This window comes from Pyxicephalus adspersus, chromosome 10 (genome assembly GCF_032062135.1).
Source record: "Pyxicephalus adspersus chromosome 10, UCB_Pads_2.0, whole genome shotgun sequence".
NCBI lineage: Eukaryota > Metazoa > Chordata > Amphibia > Anura > Pyxicephalidae > Pyxicephalus > Pyxicephalus adspersus.
In genome coordinates this window covers 33,511,877-33,519,854 of record NC_092867.1, presented here as the reverse complement: position 1 = coordinate 33,519,854, position 7,978 = coordinate 33,511,877, and the positions used below count along the sequence as shown (strand labels likewise).

Here is a 7,978-nt window from a genome sequence, read left to right as displayed (position 1 = left end):
TGGGGAGAACACTGTATTTTAAGGTATATATGAACATACAACATTTGTTTAGTTACAGTTGGATTCAGAGAAATATTATTTCCATAGGCCAGAGCATACTTTGGGGATGAAGTAGTCTGATTCAGAATTTCTTGGCCAATCCCTTTTTTTTTATTTTGTTTTTTTTATTTTTCTGGTCTTGTGCTAGTTTCCTTAATCTGATCCCCACATCGGGAAAATATGTAAGTTAGCAGAAAAATCTTTTGCAAGAAAGTTTATTCAGTGGCTGAATAGCCTGATGAGACAGGCTCATTTTATTGCCTAGTATTCAGCTTTAATTTAACTTTTTGTGCAACAGCAGAATTAGCAGATATAATCTAATGACCCAATTATCTTTTTCTGATGTCTCAGATGACCTCCCCAGAACAACATTTTGTTATCTTTAGAATATAGAGAACTTTTTTTCATACAACTGTTCACAATATCTCCATTACTTATTGCTCAGATCTTTGAAATCTTACACATGGCCATCAGCAGGTCACTGCAGATTCTGATATGGCTGGCCTGCAGGCGGCTGAGTGTCATGTGCTTTGCCCTGACAGGTATGTGTTAATAGATGTGTTGATATTGGCATGGGTGCTCTAGATATTCTGCAGATGATTTCATTCTCTACCTCCTCCAGTCTAAGAGTAATTATATGTGTGTTCCTATTTGTGTGAGAACAACAGATGTTACTGATTGCACTACAGCTCTGGATCAGGAGCAAGTGACGTACTGTATTATTCCAAATTCTCAAGCTGCTTACTAGGAATTACATGGCACTGAACTGTATGAAGTACTTGGGCCAATTCACTAAAAATGGAGACATTTATGTAATAGTAGGATGTACCCAGTGGTGTTTTTTTCATCTGTTGAAACCTGCAGTAAACAATCTCTGGCAGCATTCATAGTTCATCTCCTAAAGTGCAAGTTGTATGGTTGTCTCTAGATTCAATCCTTTCAGCTGAGGAATGCTGTAGGTAAAGTCAGTGCTCCAAATGTCACTTATTTGGAAAGTTCAGCATGGTATCCAGATGACTAGTAAAATTTTGTAAGGAAACAATGACCGGATTTAGTAACCCAGCCTACATGTTACCTTTACTACAAGATGTATTCAGTCAAATTAAACACCATTGAAATGTTTTTGGATTGTTTATAATGTTATTTTTACTTTATTTTTCTAGCTTGTACAGTAATAATTGTTACATATATTAATAAATTGCTTTTAACTAAGTATGCAAAAGATCTTCTTTCATTTACTCTCCTCTGGAAAAGTACAGACTGACCATAGAAATCCAGTTTGACCTATTAACTATAATCACCCTTAAGGTATACCAAGGATACGTGTATGGAGAGTACAAGTTCTCCAGATTTTCATGCTCCTCCACTTTTTCATACACGAGCTGCAGTGTGTCAAACTGGCTGGATATGTTTTACCTCAGGAAGATGGATAAGTGTGAATGACCTGGGGTTGGGGTAAACACAAGATGTATGTAAGCATTGACTGACATACAACTGCAGCACATTGCTTTAGAGTCGCTGGTTAAATCTACACCTGTGTACTTTTTCTGCTATATAGGGAAAAACATTCTGTTTAGATTAAAGATCCTCTCATCTTTGTTTAGCCAGAAGTTTTGCTCCCTGATCAGTTTATGTTCTTTGGTGAATGCAGCTGCATGTTTTTCTGCACTTTATGAACACTGAGCCTTTCCACAAAGGAAAAAATAGCTAATAATTCCATGTCATTTAGACTGGCTGTGCCAAACTAATGTCATCTATTGTCACAGCGCTGTGTAATATGTTGGCGCTATATAAATCCTGTTTACTGTGCAATGTCAGTACAGCTTTTTTGGCATTAAAAGCCCATAAACTCCTTCTAAAAGTTTGTATGAAAGAACAATTCGTTTCTGGTGTGGTTACCACTTACGCGACCCCCAATTTCATCTGCTAGGTGCGGTGAAGCAGTTTAGCAGGGGCTGACAATGAGAGCTAAGCACCTATGCACTTCACATTGTGTGCTATGCACAAGGACACAGTTTTGCCCAATTATGTGCTGTGCCAGAGTGCATTTTGGTTATGCAGTTCTGCATGCTTTTCTGTTTTTGTACGTGGTACAAAAAGAGTATAATAATTGGGGTTAGCATGGCAACATGGATATGCATTGTGGTATAAAGTGAAGGAGGAAAGAGGCCTAAAACTAAATTCAGACCCAGGGTAGGAACAGGTGTTCCCCGTAGCCCTAGGCTGCTGGCACCTTACCAGTCACGACCAGCTGCTTGACTGCCCATGCCGTTGTGTCGGTTCCAAGGCAAAACGCCACCGCTATGTGTTCTCCTTCAGTCGTTTGTTGGGTTGCTTTCCAGTTGTATCAGATAATGGGTCCAACGGCCAACAGAAGGATCTCACATGTCAGGCTGACAACTCTGCTGGTAATTACAAAGCAGAACCTAAGTGTTGTAAGCACAAAACAAGAACTAACAGGCTTCCTTATAAAAAGAACTAACAGACTGTGCAATAAATTCACAAAAAGTATTATAAAAAATGTATACCGAGAGGCACAATACTAGAAATACATACAAATAGATTGTTTGACATACCTTTAATCACTATAATTGATTTACATATTATTGATACTGGTCTGCACAGGTTGGAGGTATTGTAATGGGGCTTCCCTATTGGTTTCCACTCTTTTGCGATAAACAATGAAAATGCCATGAACAAACCTTTCTGAAGTGTAACTGTTCATGGAAATCTGAGACACTTGACAGATAAGTAATAAACATTCATGCTCAGATGATGCCATTGTTTACTAAGCAATCCTAATACGCTAGACAGAGGCGGAGGGTGCAGACATTAAAGTATCAATTCCACCTGCTGAATGGAACCAGGAGCCACATTTCCTGTTAAGAGAAGTGAAGTGAAGTCTTTTGTTCAATATACAACTGAAAACACATCTTCTTGTTGTGTACTGTATTCCTTTGAAATCCTAATGCTTTCACTTGTCTCTTCCTGGTAAAAGCAATACAAATCCTCTAAAATAAAAAAAGCTGGAATAAAACAAATAGATATAGTTACATCTGAATTGGGGGCACCAATCCTTCTTCCTGTTTTTTCAGTTTACAGACTAAGATGATCAGTATATTGGTATAAACATTTGTCATTCTATAGATGTTTTTTGGTAAAAGTATTTTTTCTTCTTTTTAGTGGACAAAATGATCCCCATCCACCTTTGTGATGTCCCTTTTACACAGGTTTCCAATTGAAATTATACACACTACACAGGAATGATCTGCTGTTGTCACCATCAGGAAACATCCAGAGAAAAAAACATGCATCCATGTGATGTGCATACAGATAGATGGATGCAAAGAGGACCAGCAGCATCAAAGATGGAAAGAAGTATTTTATGTAAAAAAAATGCATTTTTTTCTAAATCCAAGAACAAAAGTGTAGTTTATTGCAATAGATTTTTTGCAAGTACAGAAAACACTTGCATTTGAGCAGATCTTTGTTATAGAAAGAGACAGATTTATATCACTTCTGCAACAAAACATACCTACCTGCCTGATTGCTATCTTCTAAAAGAAAAAATGCTGATGCTAGAATGTGCCAGGTATCTTGGCATCCCAGAAGCTGCCAGACCTAAATGAACATCTGTGCATATGTAAGGCTTTGTACACACATTAGATTTTTGTTGTGGAAACCCATCTTTTACAAATGTTTTAAAAAACAAAAGGCTGAAAGATGAATGAACGAGCGTTGTACAGCGCCATTCTGATCTATGGAGGGAGTGGAACGAGCGAGCGGCGCTGCCACATGAGATGAGCCCTGCGGCTCATATTGGACAAGAATCATTTAAAGTGTGTACATAGCCTAACATTATCCCAGCCCCAATTATCAAGATGGCTGAAGATCTGAAAGCAGTAAGAGGAGCAAAAGAAGGTGGTGAAAGTAAAACTTGAAAAGGAAATTTAAATTAGGCAGGTAAGAATATTTTATTGTAAAAGGGACATCACTTGTCCCTTCTACAATATAGAACCTGCCTGGTAACAAATTTACATTTATAGTTTAGTTCCACTTTAATGTTATCTTTTTCATATCCTGTAAGCTGCACTGTTACCTTATTGTTATCTCCCTTCCAAGCTATCTTTTGTAAACTTTTAACCCTCAAGTTCCCCATGTAATAGCAAAGATGTTGTGTTTGTAGTCCAGATCAGGAGAGCAGCCTAGGGTGACAATGCTACTTTTTCATAGGTACATTGGAGTGAATTAGTGTTGTTACCCTGGGATGGGAAGTGTGATCCTAGCAGAATCACCAGCTGAAAAGAAACAAGGCTGAAAAAAAGAAAAATCTAACTGGTTAGTTGAAATATACTACATTCTCAGATCAGGTCTCTGAAAAATAATAGAAAATGGAACTGCAACACAAAAATGTTTAAATAAACTAACACCTGCTCCATTTCGGCAACACCACAAGCATGGTAGTATAGCATGTACATTTTCCCAATGCTTTAATATGCCAGTCAGCTAAAGACTGGCTAAGTTTTTTTTTTTTTTTTGTGGCTTAGCACAGTCCAACATGTTGTCATGTAATAAAACTGAATGTCATATATGTACACTAATGATACACATATTACATGTTATGCCCTTTTTGTCCTTTGCAGATCATTTTTTTAACTGATATGGTAAAATTGCTTTGTGTGTGTATTTGATCATTTTTATCCATATATTTTCCATTACAATTATCAGAATGTCAACAATAAAGAATAAAAGAGAGAGAGAGAGAGAGAGAGAGAGAGAGAGAGGCTTTTATGGCATTTAGTAATTACTGATAAAATAATAATTTTTATTAACACTAGAAACATAAAATATAGACAAAAATGATGTATAAAGAGTATCTAAGTTGTTTTCTAAAAGAATTCAGATTGCACATATCATGAGCATATTATTGCTGTCACTGACTGTTGTAGTAACCAGATCCATTGAGTCCCGACGCGTTTCGCCTAATTGGCTTCCTTGGAGGATATGAAGACTTGCGCAACGGGCTACAATAATCAAAAAACAGTGTACTTCACTTAAATTAAAGCAATCAGAACAAAAAACACCTTGTTTTAGTTATTGTGTACAAAGTTGCCATAATATCAAGTATACACTCCAAAGAGATATTAGTGGTTGCAATAGTTTAACTATTTACAATGTGAACTAAAGTAATTTATAACATTATATCTATATTAGTTACAGAACACTCCAATAAAATGGAAACATGACTTTCAAATGTGTCATATACCATGATAGAAGATTACTGTTGTTAATAATATGACATTTTTTTATTTATCATACTTCAATAATCATTAGAATATACTTACGGTGTAAGCAAAAGAAGTTCATATTGGTAATTCAATTGGTACTTGGGTTCAGAATGTCAACAAAACAGATTTATCAGATGTATCAGAAATGGTGTGTTTTGTAAAAAGACTAGCAAGTAAAACTGCAGTAACAATGTCAGTCAGTTGCATTTTGCTATTGTAAGACACAGATTTATACATACAACACCTTAACTATTCTTTGCAATCAATCTTACTTTTACCAATTCCAGACTGCAGCACATCTGCAACTCATAAAGAAATTCCTACACCGTCATGTATAATTTACTGTGGGGAGGGGGAGGGGATTGAAACTAATATATATGTTCTGCCTGAGCATGAACACTCCTGAAAACTATATTTTATTTCTTTTCTAAGTATTCTTTCTAATATATTTTTGTTTTTTTGGGAAGTCTCTATCTACTGTCTCTCAGCAAATGTTCAGTTGGAAAGTATGACAGGTGGTGAGATTTGTTTTACTGTTTCAGCACATGAGTTATAACATATTAATATTATTAATATTATTAATATTAATAAACTGTATTTATATTGCGCCAACATATTACATTAAATAGGGGTTGCAAATGTCAGACAGATACAGACAATGGCACAGGAGAGGACCCTGCTACAAATAAGCTTACAATCAATGTACGCTTTGATAATGAACATGCTGTTGCAATGTAGTGTTCTTTATTAAGCATAGCACCCCAACGTGCCTTCTCCCTGCACACATGCAGTTCCATCCTAAAAATACTGCATTTGTTTACTTTTATGGAGCCTTTAGCCTGCCCATAACACAGCACAATATATACTGGAAGAACAAAAAAAATACCTGTTGACCTGTAAAAAAAAAAAGTGTACACATAACTTTTTATAGTGAACCAACAAAACGTTGCTTGTGAAAATCCCAAACAGTGTTGTCAGCCTTACTAAACATACAGACTCAAACGGTAAGCGCCTACCAAAAACCCTTGGAAGCAAAGAGAGGGGGAGTACAAAATAAAGGTGATTCTTATGATACAGCAACAAGTTAAGTAAATCACCAAAATAAATAAAGTATACATATATGTTATAAAATACCTGATTTTGATATCACATCAGGCTTTTGGATTTGATGACACAGTCATTTATTTTATTGTTTAGTGAAATGACTTTGGACCTTGTAAAGCACTGCCGAATATAAATACAAATGAATAAAATAGTGATATAACAAAGCTTTCTGCATGTTCAAACATTAACCCAGGCAATGACATAAGACCTATGCATATGTAGCTAGGTAAATGATTAGTTGTGACAATAGTTATTTGCCATATGTCTATATACAAGGAGAGGTATAGCCCTACTGTCTACATGTCATGTGTGTACAATCAGATAGCAGTACTCTTGAAGTTACTAGAAAGTCCTGTGAGTTTCTTCTGGCTGTTTTGTTCTTCATGGCTCTGGAACACTCTGTTCTCATTTGTTCAGGATTAAAAACTTCATTCATCAGCACTCAATCCTCCCACAGTTCAGTCCCTCCCTTTAACTGCACTCTTCTGCAAACACGCGTACTTCAAGAATGAAACTTCAGGAAATTGCTAGATTTCCATCTGTAATATTTCAGCTATTGCACTTGTATAAAATTTAATACACTTCGTGAATAGCTATGTCATTGATAATACATATTATATATGCGTTTGGATAGAGGTGAGCCCTGTGCACTAAGCACTTTGCAAATATAAACCTAACAACATAAGCACTTACATTGTGTGCTGCCAGAGGATAATGTAGAGAATAATGTAATCATCCCTGAAATATCCCCAAGTGTCCCCAGTTATTTAAAGCTAGTATATTAAAAAAAACACAAATGAATGCAGCTTTTAGATTGTTAAAGTATATATTTCCCTATTTAATGTACAGCGCTGCGTAATATGTTGGTGCTCTATAAATCCTGTTTAATAATAATTTAATAATATTTCTGGTTCAGTCATTTTTATTGCCAATTTTCATTTAATTGACAAACAATGTTAGGATCATTCATGATCAAGGATGTCAAAGACTGTTGTGCTACAGTCAACACACATTATCATATAGCTATGTCTAGTAGTCTGATAATTGTACCTTGTAGTTACTAGATGGAGGAGTAATCCCCAGGATTTGAATTAATATGAGGCGCTTGCTGTTTAGTGCAGCCTTTTTTAACATTTTTACCCCACAGAATTTTTTTTACAAGTCTCAGTAACTGATGAAAGATTGTTTTTTTACATTCATGGCAGTTGGGAAGATTGCCTCTTACATTGGTGGTTAGTAAAAAAGTTTGGCCCTTACTCTGGTGGTCAGTGGGAAGATTGCTCTTTACTTTGGTGGTCGTTGGGAAGATTTATTGTTATATTGGGGGAGAGTTGGAAGATTGCCTCGTACACTGGTGGTTAGAATGTCACCCTTATAGGCATTGCAACATTGTGCCAAGTTATATTGGATCCAGGATTATGCAGGCAGCATTAAGGTGCGTACACACTTCCAATTTTCATCGTTCCAATCGAACGACGAACGATCGATTGGGCAAAAAATCGTTCGTAAAAAAGTAACCAACGACGCCGACGAACGAGGAAAATTGT

General features: G+C 36.1%; 1 long non-coding RNA gene across 3 annotated transcripts in view; it reads right to left on the bottom strand.

Moving 5' to 3' along the window:
- Nucleotides 1-1,159: 1,159 nt before the first annotated feature.
- Nucleotides 1,160-7,978, bottom strand: part of LOC140339612 (uncharacterized) — a 19,636-nt gene continuing 12,817 nt past the window's right edge. The window contains exons 1-3 of one of the 3 annotated variants that reach the window (XR_011922491.1): nucleotides 3,094-4,035; nucleotides 2,278-2,444; nucleotides 1,160-1,483 (exon numbers count right to left, since the gene is read on the bottom strand). This is a non-coding gene — a long non-coding RNA (uncharacterized lncRNA). Of the gene's footprint in view, nucleotides 1,484-2,277; nucleotides 4,036-7,978 lie in introns of those variants that run through there. The other 2 variants (XR_011922492.1, XR_011922490.1) reach the window with 2 other exon arrangements.